The sequence below is a fragment of the Erigeron canadensis genome, chromosome 8 (assembly GCF_010389155.1).
Source record: "Erigeron canadensis isolate Cc75 chromosome 8, C_canadensis_v1, whole genome shotgun sequence".
Taxonomy (NCBI): domain Eukaryota; kingdom Viridiplantae; phylum Streptophyta; class Magnoliopsida; order Asterales; family Asteraceae; genus Erigeron; species Erigeron canadensis.
Window position 1 is genome coordinate 21,953,273 of NC_057768.1, and position 7,649 is coordinate 21,960,921.

The 7,649-nt window shown below is 31.9% G+C and overlaps 2 long non-coding RNA genes across 4 annotated transcripts; both read right to left on the reverse strand.

The window, feature by feature from the left end:
- Positions 1–3,163: 3,163 nt before the first annotated feature.
- On the reverse strand, positions 3,164–5,080 carry LOC122579542. The gene is made up of 3 exons (XR_006320660.1): positions 4,996–5,080; positions 4,178–4,280; positions 3,164–3,462 (listed from the first exon to the last, which is right to left on the reverse strand). It is a non-coding gene; the product is annotated as an uncharacterized LOC122579542 (long non-coding RNA).
- Positions 5,081–5,175: 95 nt separating this feature from the next.
- Positions 5,176–6,497, reverse strand: LOC122579543. 3 transcript variants are annotated; one of them, XR_006320663.1, is made up of 4 exons: positions 6,221–6,497; positions 5,796–5,893; positions 5,485–5,720; positions 5,176–5,263 (listed from the first exon to the last, which is right to left on the reverse strand). It is a non-coding gene; the product is annotated as an uncharacterized LOC122579543 (long non-coding RNA). The 3 variants fall into 3 exon arrangements; XR_006320661.1 differs by having other exon boundaries at positions 5,485–5,893; XR_006320662.1 differs by having other exon boundaries at positions 5,485–5,893; positions 6,186–6,497.
- Positions 6,498–7,649: the final 1,152 nt, after the last annotated feature.

Below are 7,649 nucleotides of genomic sequence, written 5' to 3' on the forward strand. Positions count from 1 at the left end.
GACTCGATGAACACTCACTGACGACACACATCTGCGAGCAAGTCTTGTAAGTGAATCCAAAACTCAATAAAAACTATTCCTTTAAAATTTCGTAATCAGTTTTCCTTCACATGTTTCATCTTGAATACTCCATTCCTACACACACTCCCATTATTTGCATCCCATAAAAGAAAAATCTTTCATTCTCTCGCTGAAAACACTATTGAGTCTCGGCAAACATATTATTTAGTTCTTTTTCTTTTATTGGTGAATTTCGTTTTAGACTTCATATTGAAAGCAAGAGTTCTAACAAATTATTTAGTAATTTAATCTTTCTTTTTGATATTTTTTGTACCTTATTTAAACAAGATGAAAAACTGCTAATAATACATAATACTAAAATTTCAACTCATACATAGCAAAATCACAAGCCGACGAGATTGGGTAGAGTTACGTTGTTGTTCTTGAAACATATCAACACAAAAAGAAGGTTAATATATATAGATATATATATATCTATACTATATTATAAAGCAGATTTCTTTGAAATTTTTAACATTAAACTGAAATTATCAATATTGATTTTAAGTACTTCCTCAAAATGTCCTCCTATCTATTCTACATTTACCTAAAATAACATCCTATCTCTCAAAATCTTTTACTCTTCTAATTCATTCAAAATCTTTTATCTCAAAAACCGTACATCGATAAATTATAAAAATTATATGGATGTTCTTAAAATTTCATGCTCTTTCATTAGAGTGGTCATTCGATATACTTTCGACGAATTTTTAAATCCGAGAACGGAACTCGTACGGCTAAGGGCGGACCGTTGCCTCCATTACATCACCACCCCGCTATCACCTCTATCATCGCCGCAACGCGCGGATACATATATATATATATATATATCAACACCTTTAATTAAGGCTTTAACCCAAAATACCTAAATTCAACATTACCAAATTAGTCACAGCACATACTTGGAAATGTTAAATTTTGTGAACTTAGATATGGAAATATTTATGAAAATTAAGGTACATGTTTCAGTATTACGATAACAGCCATAAAAAAAAAGTGAAAAAAACGTTATTGTTGTGGTTAAGGGTTGACGAAGTCAAAGTGACAACCACTTTTTATGCGTGAAATAGATAATGTCGACAAACAATTAAATTTTGGGCGATGGTGGAAGTAGATCGTTGCTGGTGAAAGAGGGATAGCAGGATAAAAGCGTGATTGATTTACTACTGAAAAATATTTCAGGGATAAAATTTAATCCATGTAATCCTTTCTAAAGGTATGATAATAATTTTAAAAATAACACGTACGTTCTTGTTATTAATTATAGTCCTTTTTAAATGTCCGTATCATATCTTTTTAAATGTCCGTATGATTATGATATTGCATGCATTTATACATATAAATACTAAATGTTAGCAGAGAACACTTTGTCAGGTTCTTTGCATCGTTCGAAATCTTTTAGCACATCAATTCCATCCTCATATTGTGCAGGATAATTTTGCTCCGAGGCAAAGACGATATATATCTAACAAAAATAACAGCCAACTTGCGAGATAAATCATCATACATCTTCACGTCGGGGCATGGAGGGTAAATAATCCACCATCGTGAAAGAATACAATGAGCGGGAGATTTCGACTATGTGATAGTATATATGAAGGGACTACGCCCACGTCGTAAAAGAAAATTTTCCTTAGAGAGAAATTATGAATGCAAATGTAGGTTGACTTACCATTTAACATATATTCGTCTCATATTTATAATATCAACATTTTAATTAGCTGTTAATCTCTATATATACATACGAGGGTTGGTGTCCGCACGTTGCGGCAGTTAAACGGCGATGATAATACAAAACAGTGGGGAATAATTGATATGAGTGTGTGTAAATAGGAAGGAGAGAAAGAAGTTATTGTATTGTGAAACAAGTATTAAAGTAAAACAAATAAGACAAGATCTTAACCATTAGATCATGGTTAAATTGATGCATGAAGATTCACGAAACAATTGATACACGATGACTTTCATGATCCACAATGATTTTTAGTGAAAAGAAATATATTGTTTTATTTGTTTTACTTTAATATTTGTTTTATTTTACCTAAAACCTATATATATATATATATATAGCTTTCCAGTGAGAACAGGTTGAAAATGAGAACGATGAGAATAGTTTCCAGCCATTGGATGAAAAAAAATGAAAGGCTAAAATGATTGAGGGTATTTTTGAAATATTTAATGAAATTAATGGTGAATATGTCTTTTTACATATATTTTAAAGTACATAAAAGTAATTGAAAAAAAAAACCGAAAATATGCATACAAAATAACACCACGTTCACATGACAGTTTTTCAATTGGAAGTTACATCACGTACATAGTTATATTGCAACCTTTCTATATAGGAATTGAAATTCATGTTAAAAATGCATCCTCCCTGGAGTTCTGCATCCAAATTTTTTTAATATATGAACAACAGTATATTTCCAATGTTATAAAAAAGGCATAAAAGAATAAACCAGTGTACACGTGTTTGATTAGTTCATAATATAACGAATGTAAATATATATTGTGCATCCTATCATTAACGTATTGTGCATCCTAATTTCTAAAAAAAAATACTATAGTTAAATTGGTTGTTCATTAAATTAAGATATTGTGCATCCCATTATATTAAAGGCATCGTGCATCCTATTTATTATCAAAAATAGTTCCAGTATATTAAGGTATTATGCATATATTAAGGTATTATGCATCCATCGACAATGATGCATAAAACAACTGCAACAATTAATTAACAAAGGAAAATGATGTTGAGTAGTTTTAGATGAAAATCAATTAACAGTGTGATGTAAATTTAGAAGAAATGGAAACTGAATAATTTAATATGATAATGGAATAACGGTATGTATAACCATGTAATAAAAAATGTAAATTAAAAGTTGCAATTTTAAATGTTTGAAAAAACTTAAATTAATTGTATTTTACAATTGTCTTAATTACCTTTTTAATGTTTGCTGATTTGGAATTTTCCGTTCTTACATGTCTTTATTTTTATAGTGTTCTCATTGGATGGTCTCCCTATATATATATATATATTAGATTATTGACCCGCATAATATACGAAAAACGCATTAAAAAATATATATTAAAAGTTATGATGGATGTGTAAACATATAGTTTACCATTGATTTTATTGTATAAAGTTGTTAATAAATATAGTTTATTAATCTACAAATAAACCAAAACAAAAAAGAAAAAGCAGTCAGGAACAGTTTTCTTCGAACTATTTTATGGATTGATAAAATTTTTAATCCATAAAACCACTAAAGCAAGAGATCTTTGTAGTTTTGTTGTCAATTGTAAGCATTCTTGTTCCAAATTCAACACCAATGGTCAAATCACGAACCGGTTGAAAACTCTTGTCTATGAACTGCAAGAGAAGGCAGGATTTTCCAACACCTGCATAAGAAAATCACCTTTGATTAATGACGACACTAACAATGTTGTATTTTTCTGAAAGAAATTAGAGGTTAACAAAACAACTTGTGCTTAAATGGTACGGAGTATTTAATAAACGGGAATTTATCATATTTCAGGGGGTGTTTGGGCTATAGCTTTTTATTTTTTGTTTATGCTTAAAGTCTTAAACTACATAGCCTTATATTCTTTTGTGTGTATGAGCTAATGTTGTATATGAAGCTTTTGAAGGAAATTCCTTCAATATTTAAATAGAAGCTTAAAAAGCATCATAAGGATAGCTTCTTCAAAGTAGCTTATACAAGCTTTAAAATAAGCAAAAAAGCTCATCAAAACACCTAAATTAGCTTATGTAAAACACAAATAACCATAAAAGCTATAAGCAACTAAAAAAATGCTAAAACAAACATCGCCTCAAAGGCGCATTAACCAATCCAGTTTTGATGTAAACTGTACTTGCATTTCAATTCTCGTACTATCTTATATTGATATGAGTATTTATTTGAATGTCCAGATTAATTATATAAATTGTAAAGGCATTCCCACCTTGAAAAAGTTGAGTGGTAGCAAATGCATAGCATAGTCAATTAATACCCACGTTGAGAAAGTTGAGTGATAACAAACATACATACATTATTGGGCAAGAATTGGAAGAAGTTCAAACATATCAAAGAGTTGGAAACCAAGGAGAACATACCAAGATCCATCTCGTCAGCGAGTATCACATGTGTTTTTTTTTTTACTAAGAAAAATGCAAGAAATTCAATCCTTCAAGCTGATATGGCCAGATGGGTACTCACCTACGTATACACCAAAACACTCGAGCAACTTAAAATACTATTCGATACTGTAACAAAATACGCATAATCAAAATAAATTTTGAATTGCGTAATCAAAATAAACTAAGAAGAAATTAAAGACTTTTTTTCGAACAAACTGAAATTCTTCGGACTTCTTTTGGGGTCATTTAAATCATAAATGTTGCTTTTATGCTTCCTTAGTTTGCGATATTTAGACTGAAGTCTTTTAAAATTCTCATTTTTAGCTCTATATTTCCTCTATGTTGTCTTATTCTTGCAGTACGTGTTATCCATTTTTGCAGAAGAAAAATAGATATTTTGAAACGATAATCTATGTAATATGGTTTAAAAAGTTGGTCTCTAATAATGACCATGTGCAGCGGTAGCGACAATCGGTATAACAGCGATAACATGTACGGGCAGTGACATTGTAGGCGTTTTTAGAACCGACTTTGTAGTTACAATGAACACCGATGAGCAGAAGTTAAGTAGAGGTTTGGGATGAGTGGAAATGAACACACAAAAGGTTTTTGGGGAAAGATTTATGGTGTATGTATATATAGTTGTTGTGATTATATTTAAGACATTAAAATTAAAACTTTTTAGTTAAAGTAACTATTTATGGTCAAACTGTAGAAATTTATTTTACCAATTACACAACGTTACCCAATTTGTAACAGAAACTAATTATGCAAAAAATTAGATAAAAGTATACCTCTAATCTATCTAGCTCGTGCGAGCTTGTAAAGGCCTTTAGGGTCTCTGCTAATTACACACTTCAAAAGGTATGTTCATGAAAACCTGCAAGAATTACAATATCATTATATTCATCTTCTTTTCAACAAAGACACACACCTGTTCACAAATAAACACAGAGAAGGAAGCATTGCCTCTATAAACTTTGCATCTGTGAACATTGCCCGGCATGTAGCTTTGCTACCTTTCCCAGGCTACCGTTTTCAACACCAAAGCTTCCACCATTCCTGTTACAAAATGATGCATTAATATGCTCTACATGATGGATAAATATAACCTAGATATGCAAGCTCGGATCCATTCCGTAAATGGGTTGTACCAGCACATCAAATAAACGGGAAAAAAACGATTGCATAATGTACTTAAGAACATCAAATAATAAGTTTAGGGGGGAAAATGCGAGATTTAATAAGCACGATGTTAAGTATGTATTCATTAAACGGCATACCGAATAGGGTTGACCCGTGATTTGCTTGAGACATTAAGTCATTCTTATTTGGGCATGGCTAATTAAGTTCTTGATGGCACGTAGTTCTTTGTAATCTCTCTTCAATCACCCTTTCTGACCTTTTTTAGACCAATGAGAAACGATCTATGTTCATTGGATGGTTGAGAACTGTAGGCGATGTTGTCGCAAAACTTGCATTTCTTAGCCGTAATTATGCATATCAGTTAAACCCGTTCCTAGATTACCAACAATAAAAAACAAAAGGAACAAATTTTAATTGAACTGGATAGTAAAATATATAAGAAACAAACCTGATATCATCTATTGCTCATGTTCACTGAAGAATCCATACTCCAATGTCGTTAGACTTCAGAAGAAAATACATACAAACCATGTGATCAAGCGATAACTGCAGCAAAAAAGGAAAGAAAAAGAAAAAGAGAGAAGGATTAAGATTTAAATAACTAAATCTATCACTTAGGCAATATATCAAACACCTTGCGAGCATAATTTTATAAGCAACCAAAACTGATGATATGATACAAATGCAACCATAGAATCGTCTCTATTTATATAGAGACATCATGTGTAACGACGGTTAAGGCTATTTTTCACTTTTGGGCCGGAGGTCCCTTCCACTCCGGTGGATTGGAAGCAGCCTCTCTACCTTTGAGTAGGGGTAAGGTCTATCTACATCATACCTCCCCATAGCCCGGCTTATGTCGGGATTGGGTACCTTGTTGTTGTTGTTGTTGTTGTTGTATTATGTGTAACGACGGCTTGTTCTTCACTTGTCAAATTTAGAGATGTTTGGGCTATCACACCATATGATTGTCTGCCCCTGATAAACCCTTCAATTAGTATTTAATTTCACCGGTTAACAAACCAAATTCAAGACATAAAAGCATGAACTGAACACACTGTATTGCATTTATAATGATGAATATATGAAAGGGAAGAAAAAATAAATTTTGGAAGTAATTTCTTTCTTTCATTCGGTAATTAGCTAACATTACAATAGATCTAAATAAGGAAGTTGAGGTTAGCAATTGATCCTAAGGTTTAATTTAACAGTTAAGGGCTTGGGACTGGAGCTTGACGTTGGGGCTAGGGGCTGGGGCTTTTTTTCCAACTCTCTTCCTACGAACTTTTATTTTAAAGACCTTTTGAGGGTTTTAGAAGTTTTTTGGGGTTGGGGCTTTTGATTTCTTATGTATTGTCAAACAGGCTTATAGTTTTCAAATAGGCTTATTTTTAAAAGCTAAGGGCTTTTAAGTTAAAGATATCATAGCCCTTAATGGAAGATGGGAGATGGGAGATACCGTCTACTTTGAATTCTTAGATTATATAGACGGATGGAGACTCCCTAAACAATTTGAGGGGTCAAGTTAAAGATATCATAGCCTTTGATTTATTATCAAGGGCTAAGATTCAAAGATAAATATTGAATCTTGGCTCTTAATTTTAATCAAAAGGTCAAGAATTTCCTAACTTGACTCAAGTTATGGGCTTAACTTGAGGGAATCCCACTCCTATATAGACTTGGTATGATTATCATATATGTTAACTTTGATTAAAAAATAAAATAAAATTTGGAACGGACAAAACAATTAATATAAGGAAATCTGAATTTATCTTATGCCATGGCGCGGTGGATATCCCTGTTTTGCAATGAAGTTTGGGCCTTGGGAGACTAAGGTTCGAATCCGAGCAAGCAAAGTTTTTCTCCAATTTAGCGTCTCTGTAGCGGCTAAATTGGTGTGATTTTCCCTCCCATGTGGTTATCGCTAGTGACTGTCTGCCCAATTAAATGTAACGACTAGCCATCCTGTGACATGAACGTTTAAAAAAATATATATATTTAGTGTGATAATTATTTTTAAAAACAACCTATAAATATATATTATCTACTAGAGTGGTGCCGTAACGGTTTAGACACCGTAACGGTTTATAGCATTCAGTTTACTTTCATGAGATGCGTCAATACAGGATCTAACCGTATATATCATTTCAGAAATAAGTCGCGTATTAGGTGCAAAAAAAATAATGAAGTGCAAACACAAATCATGAAAAATAACCACTTACAATTGTAGGGGAGGAGACCAAGACAATTAAAAAATAAATAGTCAAAGATTAAAAAATAATACGAATATACAAAGGACATA